This window comes from Triticum dicoccoides, chromosome 3B, assembly GCF_002162155.2.
Source record: "Triticum dicoccoides isolate Atlit2015 ecotype Zavitan chromosome 3B, WEW_v2.0, whole genome shotgun sequence".
NCBI classification, from domain to species: domain Eukaryota; kingdom Viridiplantae; phylum Streptophyta; class Magnoliopsida; order Poales; family Poaceae; genus Triticum; species Triticum dicoccoides.
The window spans coordinates 64,084,887-64,091,351 of NC_041385.1; positions in this window are offsets into that span (position 1 = coordinate 64,084,887).

Sequence of the window (6,465 nt, forward strand, 5' to 3'; positions counted from 1 at the left end):
ATTGTTAATAGATCTTTTTGTTAGATTAGATGTGTAATAATTTAGATATGTAGTTCATATTGTGTAATTTAGATTGTGTAATTAATTTGTTCATATTATGTTAGATTTTTTTCTGTTAATAGATTTTTTTGGTGATATTTAGATTGTGTAATTAATTTTGTTCATAGAATTTTAATGATTTTTTTGTTCATAGTATTTAGAAAAAGGAAAAAAATAAGAAGTAGTTTATATATAGTTGAACTAGCTAGTTGATTTAATAAACTAATTTATTTTACTATATATAGAAGTAGTTTGTTTTTAGTAAGTACTACTTTATTTATTTATAGTAAATGCTTAGTAGTTGAACTAGATAGTTGATTTAATTAATAAAACTACTTTATTTAACTATATATAGAAGTAGTTCCCGCATCGACGTCGGCGATGCTTATCCCGCATCCTCGTCGTCGTCGACTCGGCGGTGGAGGCCTACTTGATCAGGGCCATGTTCGGGACTGGGCTCCGCCGGACTGGTATTGGGAGGTGCTACCTTCCAGGGGACGTAGGTTGGTGAGGAGGCAGCCCGTTGTTGACCCGATCCTTGTTTGGTGGCAGTAGCGTGGGTCAGTGACGGTGCTGAGGCTTCCGGACACCGCGGAGGTGGTACGTCACCGTGTCAGCGAGGAGGACGAGCACGTCCGTCGCTACATGGTTGCATTGGAGGGCAGGTTCGACAATACTTGGCAGGTTCTTCAGGGATCTCACTGGAGCTATGATCCTGTGATGGTTCCTTATCTTTGGGTGTCCACCGCCCGCGTCGATACCCGTCGGGCGCTACGGTTCTAGTTGTATTTAGTGATGCTATATTGGTGATAATATTCGACGATGTACGGACACCAAGAGATGATGTACTTTTGCTTATAATTATTGAATGCATGCTAATTTGAATACTACTTTATTTTATGATTTGGTTTTGCTTATTTTATGATTTGGTTTTGCTTATTGAATGCTCATATTGGATAAGTTCTCCTTCATTCCCGTGTGCTAGACAATTTGGTATAATAATGCACTCGGGAATGAAAGGAGGAGTTACGTACATCACCGATAGTCAACCCGTGATTAATAATAATGATCTAGTTTAATATTTGAATTATGAACATAGGTCTGAAATGTCGTACTCATCGGACGACGAAAACCGCCCGGGGGAGTGCGACTGGTGCCACGACGACCGAGGTATCTGCGACAGGTTCATTGAGCTGGACGAAGATCGTCGCTTCAGCATTAAGCTCGAGGAGACCTTCGATGTTCATACGGTACGCAACCGACGACAATAGTTTTTTTTCGTAATTAATCATGACTTCAACTATTTTAATCATGACAATATTTTTCATCTTTTCCAATTCGACTAGCTTATCCCATGCTTTGCAAGACGCTATGTCTTGGAGAGGATGGGTTTTGAAGACCATGAAAGTTTCGAAACCAAAAAAATTATCCTAAGTACCCATCATCGTGTGAATTTTCAAGTAAAACTGTACAATGCTCAGAGTGTAACCCATTTTGGTTGCAAAAATTGGGAAGCACTTTGCAAGATGTATGGTCTTGATGAGGGTATGCTTGTCACCATGGATCTTGGTGATCCTACAATCGAGCAAGAGAGACCTTCGATTTGGGTCCTTGTGGATACACCTCCAATTCTTCCCCAGATGAGCTTAACATAGTTATTAAGTAATTTATATTTTTTATTTCAAAATAGTTGACAACTTATTTCCATTGACAGCTTATTTTCATTCTTCAAAGAATGTGCGGAAGATGGTAGACAGAACCTACTACACCGAAGGCTCCGAGTTAACTTATCAGGAGAGAAATCATCTGGTCGCATTTTGTACTAATCTTGAGAATTACAATATCTACAATCAAACTCCTCAACATTATGGTCAATACGTGCCACTAGTGCACGTGTTGAACTACGGTAACTACCATGGAGATACCCTGGTAAGATTTTTTACTATTACAATATCCGTGCATCTTTTTACACACTTCTAAAACTAGTACATCATTGCTAACTATAAAGTTATTACTATGTTTTTCAACAGATAATCCCGAATGATTGTGTGCCTCCTCTGATGTATACGCACAGTACCCTTAATTTTTTGAACATACAACCAGGTCTTCCTACGAATCTCAACTGTCCATACTGGGTTTCTAAAAGAAGTGGAGACATGAAAATCAAAGAATGGAAAAAATGTATGGACAGTCGTAAGGAGCTTTTTGGAAGCAAAAAACAGTGAAGGGCAAGAATTGGAGACAGGATGATCGCCATTCTTCATAATGGAGAGTCAGGGTCTATATTGTTTTATGCTATTTTACCTTAAGGGTGTTTAGGTCCTACCTGATACTGATGATCATGTGCTAAGAACAATTATGTAGGGTTAGGTTCGATGACTATGAGGATGATGATCGTATGACTTATTATTAATAACGAGTAGAAGTTGTATGATGATGCATGATTAGTAGGACTTGTTATTATATATGATGATGTATGATGCAAGCATGTATGAGTTATTATATCAGCGGGTAAACCAAGGACGAAGATATAAGAGAGGACACTTCTCTCTATTAGCTAGCTATAATAACAACCTAAAAATAATCCCCAAACCCCCTAATCATGCCACTTTTCTAAAAAAAATGGACTTCTGATCTCGGTTGGTGCCACCAACCGGGATCAAAGGCCCCCCTGACTGGGCTCGGCGGACCGGCCACGTGGAGGCACATCTGTCCCGGTTCGTGTTTGAACCGGGACTAATGGGTGCAGGTATTAGTAACGACCCATTAGTCCCGGTTCATGAACCGGGACTAAAGGCCCTTACGAACCGGGTCTAATAGGTGTTTTTCTACTAGTGGTACTTCCCTGCAATTAACTCAGCCAACTAGGCCCTCACGATTACCTTAACTTGTTTGAGCCAGCGACATGCCCCCACGTGATTTTCATCATAGTACGTGAGTTGCGTCCATGCATAACTCCTTGCATGCACATGCGTACAACCAGTTGCTAGTTAATCAGGTTGATTATACCATCTATATGTGTGGGCATAAATAATGCTCCACGGTCTTGATGACCCTCTTCGTTGAAAGTCAACATTTTTCTTCGATCATATAGATGCTTGTACATACATATTAACACCATATGTCTTTATATCGCGTCGAACATTTAGATCTGAGGGAGTATCTTTTTTTGTTCCTTATATGTTGTCTTTTGATTGTTAGTGTGAGATTGTACAAATAATACAAAGGTAGAGCTATGTGCATATGGGTGGGGGGGGGGCATTGGCCCCCAGCCTTGGATAGGCTGTGAAGAATTTTGGGAGAGCTTAGATTGGATTTATTAGCAAGCTCTCTCATTACAGACAATAATTAGTTCATATTCAAATCCTTATTGAACCCATTAGCAAAATTTCTGGCTCTGCCTCTGGTGGCAACGATGGTGTTCGTGTGCGCCTTCTCCAGCCATCGAAAATGCACTAGCTCAGCGGTCGTCATGCGTGGGCCGCGTACGTCCCGGCTCGAGTTCGAATAGTGGTATTGATCCGTCACATCTGCCCCAAATGTGGTACTTCCCTGCAATTAACTCAGCCAACTAGGCCCTCACGATTACCTTAACTTGTTTGAGCGAGCGACATGCACCCACGTGATTTTCATCATAGTACATGAGTTGCGTCCATGCATAACTCCTTGCATGCACACGCGTACGACCAGTTGCCCAGTTAATCAGGTTGATTATACCATCTATATGTGTGGGCATAAATAATGCTCCACGGTCTTGATGACCCTCTTCATTGAAAGTCAACATCTTTCTTCGATCATATAGATGCTTGTACATACATATTAACACAATATGTCTTTATATCGCGTCGAACATTTAGATCTGAGGGAGTATCATTTTTTTGTTCCTTATATGTTGTCTTTTGATTGTTAGTGTGAGATTGTACAAATAATACAAAGCTAGAGCTATGTGCATATGGGGGGGGGGGGCATTGGCCCCTAGCCTTGGATAGGTTGTGAAGATTTTTAAGAGAGCTTAGATTGGATTTATTAGCAAGCTCTCTCATTGCAGACAATAATTAGTTCATATTCAAATCCTTATTGAACCCATTAGCAAAATTTCTGGCTCCGCCTCTGGTGGCAACAATGGTGTTCGTGTGCGCCTTCTCCAGCCACCACGTCGACAGTGACCCAGCTTTGTCGGCATTGGGCATAGGACTGGCGTAGGATATTTTTTATATGAAACGGCAATTTCTTTTTCTGGTTAGTACCTGATCACTGCCTCTGGGGCTGATGTAGGAATTTGGATTAAAGTGCTCTTTTGCCCGTCAATACCTGCCATTCCAAAGAAAATTACTCGCCGTGGAACTAATGTAGGAATTTTTGGATGGAAAACCCCTCTACTCATAGATACTCGTCCACTGTAAAATTTTGTTTTGTCACGGCCTTGTTGTATAGTACTCCCTTCGTCTCAAAATAAGTGACTCGGTACCTATGAGTAGCTTGTTTGGCGCTTGTTTCAGTTACCCGTACGAAATCATAGAATGGGACAGAAGTTCATCTTCCAATCGGATCTTAGAGCATCTCCAACAGTTTTGCGTGGAAATTCATCTCCTGCGTGATCGCTGTCCGTGGAATGGAAATTCTTACTATCTTCAAGGGCTTGTTCTAAGGCACTCTTGGGTTCAAAACCCAACCAATCCATGGTTCTATCTTCTACTCTAGCAAATTTAGCAAGACAATCTAACATTATTGTGAGAGCACCTAACATGAGTAATATACATGGAGAGAACGACGATGTTTAATCCCCTTGACTAGAGACGAGTCCAATGATCTGTCCACTTCCTTGCCTAGATCAACTGCACAACAACCAAAGAGTCATCTCAATTACAATGGGAGGATCACATCTTTAAAGAGCCAACGACATCCCTTCCATAGCTACACATATTTTGTCTCTAGAGCGTCTCGACATGAGAAAAGTTGTCTGCTCTCTAAGGACCATGCATGCGCCAAGGGTACCGATTATTCTTCGTACCGTTAATCTTTTTCTTTAATGCCCAAGATTTCCTCTTCAATCAAGATCCTGGTGAAATAAGACAAAAAGGGTGCGCAAATGTGGTAAAATCCCAAAACATTCTACAACTAAGGCACAAAACTAATAAAAGTAAAAAAAACAATGCAATTTTGGACTCAACAATTGTCCACCCCAATATAATCTCTGAGGAGACCGTCCTTAGGCAGGGGGTGCTACCTTTTGAGCTTGCGTTGGTTTTTCCCTTGAAGAAGAAAGGGTGATGTAGCAAAGTAGAGATAAGTATTTCTCTCAGTTAGAGAACCAGGGTATCAATCCAGTAGGAGACAACGCTCAAATCACCAATACCTGCACAAACAATCAAACAACTTGCACCCAACGTGATAAAGGGGTTGTCAATTCCTTCACGGTTACATGCAAAAGTGAGATCTGATATAGATAGATGAAACTAAACAAAATATAAAGTAAATATTTTTGGTTTATAGATCTGAAAATAAAAGGTTGCAAAATAGTAGATCGGAAACTTATATGATGGAAAATAGGCCCGGGGGCCATAGGTTTCACTAGAGGCTTCTCTCAAGATAGCAAATAATATGGTGGGTAAACAAATTACTGTCGAACAATTGATAGAAAAGCGCAAAATTATGATGATATCTAAGGCAATGATTATGAATATAGGCACCACGTCTGTGTCAAGTAAACCGAAATGATTCTGCATCTACTACTACTACTCCACACATCGACTGACTCCTACCTGCATCTAGAGTATTAAATTCATGAAAAACAGAGTAACGCATTAATTAAGTAAGATGACATGATGTAGAGGAATAAACTCAAGCAATATGATGTAAACCCCATGTTTTTATCCTCGATGGCAACAATACAATACGTGCCTTGTTGCCCCTACTGTCACTGGGAAAGGACACCGCAAGATTGAACCCAAAGCTAAGCACTTCTCCCATTACAAGAAAAACCAATCTAGTTGGCTAAACTAAACCGATAGTTCAAAGAGAATTACAAAGGTACCAAATCATGCATATAAGAATTCAGAGAAGATTCAAATAATATTCATAGATAAGCTGATCATAAATTCACAATTCATCGGATCTCGACAAACACACCGCAAAAGAAGATTACATCGAATAGATCTCCAAGAACATCGAGAAGAACATGATATTGAGAATCAAAGAGAGAGAAGAAGTCATCTAGCTACTAGCTATGGCCTCATAGGTCTGAGGTAAACTACTCACGCTTCATTGGAAGGGCAATAGAGTTGATGTACAAGCCCTTCGTGATCGAATCCCCCTCCGGCAGGATGCCGGAAAAGGCCCCTAGATGGGATCTCACGGGTACAGAAGGTTGCGGCGGTGGAAAAGTATTTTCATGGATGCTTCTGATGGTTTGAGGATATATGTGAA